The following is an 8,584-nucleotide window of genomic DNA, read 5'->3' on the forward strand; positions in this document are numbered from 1 at the left end:
GAATGTTGGGGGTGGAAATCTGGTTTAAACACAATATCCTTAACAATGACACGGAGAGAATTTTTTTTCGGAATTTAAGTTACGAAGTGATGTCATCAATCCACGGGTGATTATTTCAGGAAAACAGTTGTAATTCTTGGTCATGTAGAGTCACAGTTTCCTTAAAAGGTAAGAGCTGCAATTAATGATGCAGTTGTATAGGAATGTATACAGTATATACATCTGTAAAAAACTGATTCAATTTCTTGTTACATAGGTCCTAACTAGTTAATGCTTTTAAAGACTTAATTCCAATTCTATAATTTAATATGGCATTGTTTCTTTGTATTACATGTAAATGAAACATTCCTGGCTTGTGACCAGGCGCGGATCAAGAGGGGGGTTTGGGGGTCAACCCCCCTCCCCCAGCTCTGTCAAAAAAAAAAAAATTCTCATACAAATTCATAAAAATTAAGTCGAAAACCCCCCCCCCCTCCCCCCTGCTGTGACACCCTCAAAAAATTATACTGGTCTAATGTCCGCCTGTTCAAAATACAGTACACCATTCTGTAATGTGTTAATAATCGTCGAATTTGAACAGTGCCCCCGATTGAAATTGGTACCAGCTCCCGTACCCCCCTCCAGTTTTTGATTTTACGGAGGCCAAGTGTCCGGAGAAAAAAACGTGCGTACATTTTCAGATTTTTTGGCTGATGAAACCCCCTCCCCCCTGCGAAAAATCCCTGGACCCGCCCCTGGTGACTTGCGTGACATACATCATGTTTGACTCGCGTGACATTCTTGAGATAGTTTTTTCTACAAGGAATGTAGAGCAAATAAGAATATTCATACTTTTATTGATAGACCACCACTATTTCATTTATAAATATCAAACACTAGCTGAATCCCTCTCTAGTTATTAAGTAATCTGAAAAAAAGTCCTATTTTGTGACGCGCGTGACATATTTTTGAGGGTGTTTTCACGATAAAATAGTGGGAAAATACTGAAGACATTTGGAAAAATTCTCAATGTTTTATCAAATACACTGGAATAGCTACCAAATGTATGCAGATAAAGCACAATCTTATGAATGAGCTTCAATTACTTCCTCAGTTTGTGATTTATACCCCTGACCCTCCATTTTGCCCACAAAATTCATCCATGTTCAGGAGGCTGAAACTTTAAATAAAATGATTTATTTTAAAAAATCTTTTGAGATTTAGATGGTTTCAATATTCCTCATCAAATATAACAGACAAACATTTATTCCTTTCACTTCAATTTTTGAGTTTGGTGATGACCCTTACATGGAATGGCTGATATTATTTAAGCAATATTTATTTGATATTTTCCAAATTAAAAATGTACATGTATTGCATTATATTCAACTGCATATTGTTTCCAGGGGGCTGGATGTTATTGTTAAGGGGGGGGGGGGTGTGCAGTTTCTGTTAAATCCTTTAACCATGGTCACTTATAGGACTAACAAATTTACTAACACCCACACCCCCTCTGGCTTTGGTGCTTGATTGTATTGTTTAAACTGATAAATTTCCTCACGTACCGTGGAAGCATTAGGCCTAATTTCCTAGATCTGGCACCGGAAAGCATATCAATACAAGTACATTGTTGTTTGTCGTAAAAATGAAATTGGCGCAATGTTCTTCATCTCCGATATGGAGATAATGGAAATGAGGCATTAAGATTTCACTAAGGCATGTTAAGAACGAAAGGAGTGTTTCCTGTGTGCATTTTCATGTCAAAAATTTAGGAAAATTTAACCTCTTTTACGTTTGTACAACTTGTGGACGAGTTGAAGTTGTGGTCCAGCATTATGATGTTGATTAGATTTGTCAAAACGCCCACATTGTACACACTCTACCGTAGTTTTAGATGAATTGTTGCAATTTCATCATACTCCTGAGTCTGTTTTAACCCTCTAATGCTCGCCTTGGGGTGAACTCACCCCTACTGGTTTCACACTACAGTTTTCGCCCTTGGAAAGTATCTCACCCCGGGGATAAGATGTTCAACCCTGGTCCTGAGCAGGGTCGCCGCGGGAAAAGAGCAATCTCGGGTGTGGCTCGGCCCGCGCGGGGGTGAGAATTCAATTGTGAATCATTTTCACCCCTGCTTCACCCTGGAGCCACTCCCAAGATTTTGTTTAGTGTGAAAAGGCCCTAAGTATGTACCTGTACATGTTACATGTTACATTCTCAGTGCGTTGAATTTGATATTCTGATAAAATTTACTGAACTTGTCTAAAAAATTGTTTCCACTATTTAAGCTCTGGCAGGAGCTTCTACATGTCACTTGGTGGTCGGTCAGTCTGTCTAGATTTGTCTGTCCCTGGAAAATTGACCAAAAATAATTGAGTACATGTAATTGACCAAATGCCATGCCTTGGTCATAAAATGCTCTCTTGAGGACGGTTTTTGGAACACTGATTTTGTTTAGATAGATGTGTATGTGCCTTTATTATGTCTGTCTTCAAAAATTGACCAAAATAAGCCTGTTAAGTTTCCCACAACCAAATGTTAATGTTGACCCCCAAAAAGCAGACAAAATCAATTAAATACTTAACAAAACTTGTTTGCAACAATTCGGAAAAATGATTATGAATGCAAAATATGTGCAGTAAGGCCCAAAAACCAAGTCTTCGGTTTCTGGTATGGATCTTGCCCCAATAGTGCTGCGGCAACGCGGCTTTGGGTTTTTTCTCCCCTCCTTGTTTTTTCTTAAAAGGTTGGCTGATGTTGCAGATGACGCTTCGATCCCCTTAAAAACTCTCAAAAATATCCTTCAGAGTGGAGCTTGAGGTGATCTCAGTAAGGCCATAAGGCTTGAGAATTCTGCACCCACTTACGATCTCGACCGACACGGATATTCTTTGGGAAATTTGGATACTCAAGACAAAAATCAGAGAAAACGGTAACGTCAGACCATACAGCAACATCAACATCGTGCATGTGCTGCCAGGCTGGTCATTAGTCTGCTACCTTACATATTTCGCTAATGAAGAAGCGTTTTCAGGTTCACTATACACGACCATGGCTCCCTCAGTCTGGCTCCCAGACGAACAATTACAAAATTACAACACCGTCTGCAAATGGTGCCCGACTAAATTTAGTGCAAAATATATGGCAGCCCAGAGAGGGTACAAAAAGCTTAAAAAAATACTTGATCGTAACCCCATCTAAAAACACATTAAAATTGTGCAGCAGCAGGATTCCAGTCGAACCAGTGAGTTTGGCGTTTTTGAGACATCATCTTACATTGAAATTAAAAAAAAAAATTTTTGCAGACGTACATGGCTACAGCATGTGCGCGCAGAGCAGAAACTGGAGACTTTTTTGGTGGCCTAATGTTATAGAGACGTGGTATTCATCGCAAATCACTATAAATCCAGGTATAAATCGTAAGTATGGTGTTCCGTATGTGCCATCAGCATCGCATTTTTAAGCTCTGGCAGGGATCGTTTTGACAGATTTCATGCAAGATGGCCAGAGCAGAGCTTATTGTGCACTCGCACAGTTTGTTTAATTTTAAATTATAGTGTACACACCTTCATTACCTTAAGAGCATTGCATTAAAGTCCAGTCAATTTAGCATTTTAAAAGGGAATTGTTGAGCATGTTTTGATTTACTAAAATTGAAACTGAATCTGATACATGTGAAATGTGGAGGTTCATGTTGGTTACAGAATGGCATCAAGGAATGCTGGCTATAGCCAAGGGTGCTAGCAGTCTTCCTTGGGTAATTACACCGCAAATTCAGAAGTCCAAATCAATCTCACTGGTATCTGATCTTGCTGACTGAACGATGCATAGATGTCAGCAAGAATCACTTGAGACAGCATTTTGTACAGGAGTTTTCATGGAGAATTGGCTTCAGGGTGACAGGTATGTATATATCCAAGACCAGAGTTTTGTGGCTTGGGTAGTATCAAAGGTCATGAACCTGTGGGGGGTTATTATAGCCAACATGCTACAGATCCACTTGGGTTTCACCCAACAGGCCTCATTCCTAGCCTTGTTGAGATATGAAGAGATAATTTCAGCTTCACCCTCATATTTGGTTTCCATGCCTGGAGAATTACATCCATAATTGCAGTAACACCTGGGAAAGCAACCAGTCTTTTTTTCAGACAATTTTTTTTTCTGTATGGATGAAGCTAAACTGGCCAATCTTTTATCTTGTCTGCATTCTTGAAGAGAAAAGTTGGTGTAAGTTCTTACGGTTGCATGACATATACTCATAAAACACAAAACTTGTTGGTTTTGGCATACATGCCCATCAACATGTCCATCAACAGTGATACATGACTGCAGTTTGTAAAGCGAATAAAATACTTGATAAGATTTGAAGATTTGCATGTGAGCAATAGGAGTACGGTACTTGTGCGGTGTACACCATGTGACGCCTCTTATGTGAGGTTCTGATAAGACCCCATCTAAATGAAGACCCCATCCAAATGAAGACCCCCATCCAAATGTAACGTGAGTTACCATGGAAATGCAACATCGACAACAAAATCTTTCTGTTCTTGTAACACCTCAACGGACTTCACAGTAGTGTCTAATTCACTATGGAATAAGAAAAAGATGGCAACATCCATTTTTATGCCGAAGTGGCATACTGTTTCTGCCTTGTCCGTCCGTGTGTGTGTACGTGAGTATGTAAACACCGGCAATCGTGGACGTAGGACAAAAGAATTGGGGCGCAAACAATACGTCCATGGTTGACCGAACGTCCATGATCTCAAATCGTGTACAAAACCAATGAGAGCTGTCGCTAAGAAGTTAGAGTATAAACAAAGGAAAGAGGATTAGGGACAATGGGGCATCTACGATTGCCGGCATTTACACACGTGGGTGTGTGAGTTTGTCTTACATTCCCTATGTGGACTTGTGAACAAAAGATGTCCACATAATGCAGGTTGTGTTAACGTTATGTGGACTAAGCCGTGTCCACATAACGTTTTGCCCTTTCTGGAAAACAGGTTTAGAGGCATTTTTGGGTTAGGTTTATCTGTAGCAGAATGAAGAGAAACACTATAGGGAATCATAGAAAAAAAAATTGGGTTAAAAGAGTTTTCACAGTTTAAGTAAAGTTATTTTTGTACCGAGTTTTCTTAACTACACGAAAACAAAGGAATGTCCACACAAGGTATGTAATGTAAACCTTGGTGGGTGGGTGGGTGGGTGGGTGTGTATGCATGCATATGCCTATTGCAGTACTATGTATGGGTTGTGCGTGCGTGTGTGTGGGGGTGTGCTGGAATTTACTACCTTACGGAGACATGAACACAATAGGGAACAAAAGATTGTATACGTCTCCAGAAGAACATTTCTATAGATGAATACGTCTCCACAAGAATTTCACGAAATAGATATAGGGATTTTACTCAAAAACTAGGAATTTCCAAGGTAGGTTGATCTGTCGCAAATGGAAGAGTTTTAGAAAAGGGATATGTAGTCCAAATTTCAGCCCAGGAAATTAATTCTGGTTAAAATAAGAGCATTTTGAAACTTCAATTTCAAACTTGAAAACTTTACTACACGAGAACAAAGAAATGTCTCCACAGGAATACAAATTCCAGAATGTCTGAGTATGTAAACACCGGCAATCGTGGACATAGGACGGAAGAATGTAGGCGCAAACAATATGTCCATGTTTGACCGAACGTCCACGATCTCAAATCGTGTACAAAACCAATGAGAGCTGTCGCTAAAAAAGATTACAAACAAAGGAAAGAGGATTAGGGACAATGGGGCGTCCACGTTTGCCGGCATTTACACACGGGTGTGCGATCTTGTATTGTATTACGCTCGAGGATAGACAACAAAAGGAGCACAAAGGAGCCTTTGACCCTCGGACGACGGTGCCTCTTGTTAAAACCGGTCCTCGATCGTACAGTTATGTGCTTAGTCTATGGGAAAGTGTTATATTAGAGGGACGAAGGGAAACACAATAGTTGTCCTCAGGCGTATAGTAAAAAAAGATTGTGCGTGCGTGCGTGTGTGCGTGTGCATTTGGTTCCACAGCGATATCTGGATTGTATATCCATGTATGTCTTTAACCTTGATACAGTGAAGGTTGCTTGCTAGTATAAATTATAAGTTTGGACCCCATAAGACAATGGCCAAGGTCATTAGGATTAAAACAATAGGAATTGTTTAAAAAAAAAAAAAGTTATTTTTTTATTTTTTTATTTTTTATTTTTTTTTACCAAACCAGTATGCATGTGCAAATGTAATCACTCACTAGAATATTAGTGAGTGTTGCTTCTCCACCCTTTTTTCTTGGAAAGTCATATTTTTAATTGAAACAACAGAAAACAAACACATTTACGTGTACATGTATTACTAAAACTTGAGACTTGCACCGTAGTACATGTACATGTTTATGCAGCTCTGTAGGTTGTTCTTAGGATTTTGAGTCACTTTAGGACCCCATAGGCCAACTGTTCTCATTATTTAAAACCAAGGAAATGATGTCATAATGATAACTCAAGCTTATTCAAATAACCATATTTTCTTTTGATTATTTAAAAATTCTTATTTCCATGCGGGCCTTGTAAATGCTCAAAGGATTATGCGTAAAGATTTGCCTTTGAGAAATGTCTTGCTTAAGACTGAAAATATCCAGTCAGTTTGCTTAAATCACATACAATGACTTCCCAACAGAGAAGCAAAAACCAAAAATAAATTATGGGATCATTGGCATCAGTACGTTACATACCGGTATATAGCCTAAAGAAAACAATAACGATGTCAATAAACGTTCCATGTGACCCAGGTAAGTTGATGTTAATAGAGTGGTGTTTATGTCATGGAGATAGGCATGGTTGCGGGGCATTTGTGTTTTTTTAACACTGCTTTTCTTGTTTTGATGTTGAGGTTTCCAAAAATCAGCACTCTAACCCACAAGATCTACTGGAAACTGATGCACACCAACAGATACCTCCACAGCAGTTATTTTCTTCACACCAAGATCAAGGCTTTAGTCAATTGGCCCCTTGCCCACAGAGCATACAACATCTGCAACAAGGAAATCCATCACATCACATCACAGCATTGCAATGCAACGCAACAGACACAAGCAAAGTGTAGATGCAAGATGATCCCAGATCCATCCCTAACCAAGGTCAGCTAGTTAGGGCCACTAGTTCAATTTCCCATCCCTACTAATCAGGCAGAATTTCCTACCACATTCAAATCATTCACAAGCATGGCATTCAGGTTTTTCATACAGCACCCCTAAAGACCCACAAACCTGCTGCAATTGCACAAGGATCAGCAAGACCCGTGTGCAGACTAGGAGTCCTCTCCACAGTCAAGCACTCCCACACTGAATTCCACCATATCAACCGGCACCACTGAGGCTGAGTTCATCATCAGGCACACTGCATCAGAGAGGCCATCAAAATCAATCTTGAAGTTTTTTCCATCAGCGACACCTGGCGCCCCATCCTCTCTAGACAGTTTCTCTTATACCCAAGGACAAGTTGGTTTCCCTGCCTTATTCAGTGTATTACTATTAGGTCGCCTACATGTGCATGTACATGTACTGGTATACTCTAGAACAACTTACTTTCCCACCCTACATGAAAGCCATTTGATGGCTCTTCTAAACCTTGGCAACCTTCTTCATCACTTCCTTCCACCACACTATCGCACCTGACTGATCATCTAGCATGCCCTGCCCCAGCTTGTTTTCCAGAGTTGCATCATTTTGACGTCTTACATAACTGCCCTTCACCCAGGGAATCCCTCAGTCCCCCGACGCTGAGTAATGCATTTTCCCTGGTCCTTTTCAGAACCTCACAAAACTCACGAGAGATTTTTCACATGATTCAATTTAGGAAATTCACTCATATTGAAATACAGTATTTGCTACACATAACATTTGCAAGAATTGAAATTATTGCAAGCTTTTAAGAAACGGTGACATTCTAAAATTATTTTAATGCTCAAAGAAAATTGTTTAAACACATTGTATTTTCATGTACATTAGTCCAAAATATCATCATATTTTATATCATCTTATTCATACAGAATTTGACTGGCCAACTATGAGATGGATTTATTTTAATATTTTTGTCCATATTTTTTTCCTTCAAAAATGTACTTTGCACACGTACCATTTTGGTGGAATTTTGGTCAGTTTTGAAGTTCAAATCTTATTCAGTGACATTTAATCTGTAATTGTAACATCATGACATCATAAAATCTGCATTTGAAAATCTTGTATACAGCAAAGTTCAAGGGTTACAAGAAAAAATATATTTCAAATAGAAATTTACATCGTACTAACTTTTTTGCAACAGCTCTCATACATTTTCTAATCGAGGACATCCTGGATTTGACTCCTGTCCTCAATTACACAATGATGTTTCACATACTTGTGCGTCCTGGATTTACACCATAAACAAACCCATCCCCACCCACACTTACACTTTACATGTACTTTCCATACCTTAAGAGAAAAAACTCAGGAGAAAAAACTCATTTTACTATGAACAACGGCCAGCTCTTTCAACCTGAATTTTCAATCATGATTTCCTTGACTGTTCCCCTTCATTTTGCGACGGATAACTCT

General features: G+C 39.2%; 1 long non-coding RNA gene across 2 annotated transcripts in view; it reads left to right on the forward strand.

Annotated features, from left to right (window-relative positions):
* LOC119719368 overlaps nt 1-8,283 on the forward strand; it is a 33,050-nt gene extending 24,767 nt beyond the window's left edge. The window contains exon 4 of one of the 2 annotated variants that reach the window (XR_005269912.1): nt 6,883-8,282. This is a non-coding gene — a long non-coding RNA (uncharacterized LOC119719368). Of the gene's footprint in view, nt 1-6,882 lie in introns of both variants that reach the window. The other variant, XR_005269914.1, reaches the window with a different exon arrangement.
* The last annotated feature ends 301 nt before the right edge of the window (nt 8,284-8,584 follow it).

Source organism: Patiria miniata, unplaced genomic scaffold (assembly GCF_015706575.1).
Source record: "Patiria miniata isolate m_02_andy unplaced genomic scaffold, ASM1570657v1 HiC_scaffold_8, whole genome shotgun sequence".
In the NCBI taxonomy this organism is placed as follows: domain Eukaryota; kingdom Metazoa; phylum Echinodermata; class Asteroidea; order Valvatida; family Asterinidae; genus Patiria; species Patiria miniata.